Here is a 5,000-nt window from a genome sequence, read left to right as displayed (position 1 = left end):
ACTACTATATCCAGTCTACTACTATTACCAGGCTACTACTATAACCAGTCTACTGTACTACTATAACCAGTCTACTACTATAACCAGTCTACTGCTATAACCAGTCTACTACTATAACCAGTCTACTGTACTACTATAACCAGTCTACTACTATATCCAGTCTACTACTATAACCAGTCTACTACTATAACCAGTCTACTACTATATCCAGTCTACTACTATATCCAGTCTACTACTATAACCAGTCTACTACTATAACCCTACTACTACTAACCAGTCTACTACTATAACTAGTCTACTACTATAACCAGTCTACTGTACTACTATAGTCAGTCTACTACTATAGTCAGTCTACTACTATAACCAGTCTACTACTATAACCAGTCTACTACTATAACCAGTCTACTGTACTACTATAACCAGTCTACTCTACTACTATAACCAGTCTACTACTATAACCAGTCTGCTACTATAACCAGTCTACTACTATAACCAGTCTACTACTATAACCAGTCTACTACTATTACCAGTCTACTACTATAACCAGTCTACTACTATAACCAGTCTACTACTATTACCAGTCTACTACTATTACCAGTCTACTACTATTACCAGTCTACTACTATTACCAGTCTACTACTATAACCAGTCTACTACTATAACCAGTCTACTACTATAACCAGTCTACTACTATAACCAGTCTACTGTACTACTATAACCAGACTACTGCTATAACCAGTCTACTACTATAACCAGTCTACTGTACTACTATAACCAGTCTACTACTATAGTCAGTCTACTACTATAACCAGTCTACTACTATATCCAGTCTACTACTATTACCAGTCTACTACTATTACCAGTCTACTACTATATCCAGTCTACTACTATATCCAGTCTACTACTATATACAGTCTACTCTACTACTATAACCAGTCTACTACTATATCCAGTCTACTCTACTACTATAACCAGTCTACTACTATAACCAGTCTACTACTATATCCAGTCTACTCTACTACTATAACCACCCTACTATAACCAGTCTACTACTATAACCAGTCTACTACTATAACCAGTCTACTGCTATAACCAGTCTACTACTATAACCAGTCTACTACTATAACCAGTCTACTACTATAACCATTTCTACTGCTATAACCAGTCTACTACTATAACCAGTCTACTACTATAACCAGTCTACTGCTATATCCAGTCTACTGTACTGCTATAACCAGTCTACTACTATATCCAGTCTACTACTATAACCAGTCTACTGTACTACTATAACCAGTCTACTACTATAACCAGTCTACTACTATAACCAGTCTACTACTATATCCAGTCTACTGTACTACTATATCCAGTCTACTACTATAACCAGTCTACTACTATAACCAGTTTACTACTATAACCAGTCTACTACTATAACCAGTCTACTGCTATATCCAGTCTACTGTACTGCTATAACCAGTCTACTACTATAACCAGTCTACTACTATAACCAGTCTACTGCTATAACCAGTCTACTGCTATAACCAGTCTACTGTACTACTATAACCAGTCTACTACTATAACCAGTCTACTACTATAACCAGTCTACTGTACTACTATAACCAGTCTACTACTATAACCAGTCTACTGTACTACTATATCCAGTCTACTACTATAACCAGTCTACTACTATAACCAGTCTACTGCTATAACCAGTCTACTGTACTACTATAACCAGTCTACTACTATAACCAGTCTACTACTATAACCAGTCTACTACTATAACCAGTCTACTGCTATAACCAGTCTACTGTACTACTATAACCAGTCTACTGTACTACTATAACCAGTCTACTACTATAACCAGTCTACTACTATAACCAGTCTACTACTATAACCAGTCTACTGTACTACTATAACCAGTCTACTGCTATAACCAGTCTACTACTATAACCAGTCTACTGTACTACTATAACCAGTCTACTACTATAACCAGTCTACTACTATAACCAGTCTACTACTATAACCAGTCTACTACTATATCCAGTCTACTACTATAACCAGTCTACTACTATAACCAGTCTACTACTATATCCAGTCTACTACTATATCCAGTCTACTACTATAACCAGTCTACTACTATAACCAGTCTACTACTATAACCAGTCTACTACTATAACCAGTCTACTGTACTACTATATCCAGTCTACTACTAACCAGCTACTACTATAACCAGTCTACTACTATAACCAGTCTACTACTATAACCAGTCTACTGTACTACTATATCCAGTCTACTACTATATACCAGTCTACTACTATAACCAGTCATACTACTATAACCAGTTCTAACTGTATACTATATCCAGTCTACTACTATATCCCGTCTACTGCCTATAACCAGTCTACTACTATAACCAGTCTTTAATGCTATAACCAGTCTACTGTTACTACTATAACCAGTCTCCTGCTATAACCAGTCTACTACTATAACCAGTATACTGTACTACTATAACCAGTCTACTGTACTACTATAACCCAGTTCTACTGCTATAACCCAGTCTACTGTACTTACTCTACCCAGTCTACTACTATTAACCAGTCTACTTTACTACTATAACCAGTCTACTGCTATAACCAGTCTAACTTGTACCTACTTATACAGCTTTTACTTACTGATACCAGGTCTACTGTACTACTATATAACCAGTCTACTGTACTAACTTATAAACCAGTCCTACTGCTATAACCAGTCTACTACTATAACCCAGTCTACTGTACTACTATAACCAGTCTACTACTATAACCAGTCTACTGTACTACTATATCAGTCTACTACTATAACCAGTCTACTACTATAACCAGTCTACTACTATAACCAGTCGTACTGTACTACTATAACCAGTCTACTGTACTACTATAACCAGTCTACTACTATAAACCAGTCTACTACTATATCCACTCTACTGTACTACTATAACCAGGTCTACTACTATAACCAGTCTACTACTATAACCAGTCTACTGCTACTACTATAACCAGACTACTGCTATAACCAGTCTACTACTATAACCAGTCTACTGTACTACTATAACCAGTCTACTACTATAGTCAGTCTACTACTATAACCAGTCTACTACTATATCCAGTCTACTACTATTACCAGTCTACTACTATTACCAGTCTACTACTATATCCAGTCTACTACTATATCCAGTCTACTACTATATCCAGTCTACTCTACTACTATAACCAGTCTACTACTATATCCAGTCTACTCTACTACTATAACCAGTCTACTACTATAACCAGTTCTACTACTATATCCAGTCTACTCTACTACTATAACCACCCTACTATAACCAGTCTACTACTATAACCAGTCTACTACTATAACCAGTCTACTGCTATAACCAGTCTACTACTATAACTAGTCTACTACTTATAACCAGTCTACTTACTATAACCAGTCTACTACTATAACCAGTCTACTGCTATAACCAGTCTACTACTATAACCAGTCTACTACTATAACCAGTCTACTGCTATATCCAGTCTACTGTACTGCTATAACCAGTCTACTACTATATCCAGTCTACTACTATAACCAGTCTACTGTACTACTATAACCAGTCTACTACTATAACCAGTCTACTACTATAACCAGTCTACTACTATAACCAGTCTACTACTATATCCAGTCTACTGTACTACTATATCCAGTCTACTACTATAACCAGTCTACTACTATAACCAGTCTACTACTATAACCAGTCTACTGCCTATATCCAGTCTACTGTACTGCTATAACCAGTCTACTACTATAACCAGTCTACTACTATAACCAGTCTACTGCTATAACCAGTCTACTGCTATAACCAGTCTACTGTACTACTATAACCAGTCTACTACTATAACCAGTCTACTACTATAACCAGTCTACTGTACTACTATAACCAGTCTACTACTATAACCAGTCTACTGTACTACTATATCCAGTCTACTACTATAACCAGTCTACTACTATAACCAGTCTACTGCTATAACCAGTCTACTGTACTACTATAACCAGTCTACTACTATAACCAGTCTACTACTATACCAGTCTACTACTATAACCAGTCTACTACTATAACCAGTCTACTGCTATAACCAGTCTACTGTACTACTATATCCAGTCTACTACTATAACCAGTCTACTACTATAACCAGTCTACTACTATAACCAGTCTACTGTACTACTATAACCAGTCTACTGCTATAACCAGTCTACTACTATAACCAGTCTACTGTACTACTATAACCAGTCTACTACTATAACCAGTCTACTACTATAACCAGTCTACTACTATAACCAGTCTACTACTATATCCAGTCTACTACTATAACCAGTCTACTACTATAACCAGTCTACTACTATATCCAGTCTACTACTATATCCAGTCTACTACTATAACCAGTCTACTACTATAACCAGTCTACTACTATAACCAGTCTACTACTATAACCAGTCTACTGTACTACTATAATCCAGTCTACTACTATAACCAGTCTACTACTATAACCAGTCTACTACTATAACCAGTCTACTTACTATAACCAGTCTACTGTACTACTATATCCAGTCTACTACTATAACCAGTCTACTACTATAACCAGTCTACTACTATAACCAGTCTACTGTACTACTATATCCAGTCTACTACTATATCCAGTCTACTGCTATAACCAGTCTACTACTATAACCAGTCTACTGCTATAACCGTCTACTGTACTACTATAACCAGGTCTACTGCTATAACCCAGTCTACTACTATAACCAGTCTACTGTACTACTATAACCAGTCTACTGTACTACTATAACCAGTCTACTGCTATAACCAGTCTACTGTACTACTATAACCAGTCTACTACTATAACCAGTCTACTGTACTACTATAACCAGTCTACTGCTATAACCAGTCTACTGTACTACTATAACCAGTCTACTACTATAACCAGTCTACT

General features: G+C 36.3%; 1 pseudogene across 1 annotated transcript in view; it reads left to right on the top strand.

Moving 5' to 3' along the window:
* LOC109866445 (ryanodine receptor 3-like) overlaps positions 1–5,000 on the top strand; it is a 264,698-nt pseudogene that overhangs the window by 129,237 nt on the left and 130,461 nt on the right. The window lies entirely within an intron of this gene.

The sequence above is a fragment of the Oncorhynchus kisutch genome, linkage group LG12 (assembly GCF_002021735.2).
Source record: "Oncorhynchus kisutch isolate 150728-3 linkage group LG12, Okis_V2, whole genome shotgun sequence".
NCBI classification, from domain to species: domain Eukaryota; kingdom Metazoa; phylum Chordata; class Actinopteri; order Salmoniformes; family Salmonidae; genus Oncorhynchus; species Oncorhynchus kisutch.
The sequence above is the reverse complement of the archived record's forward strand: the minus strand, read 5'-3'. Positions and strand labels throughout refer to the sequence as shown.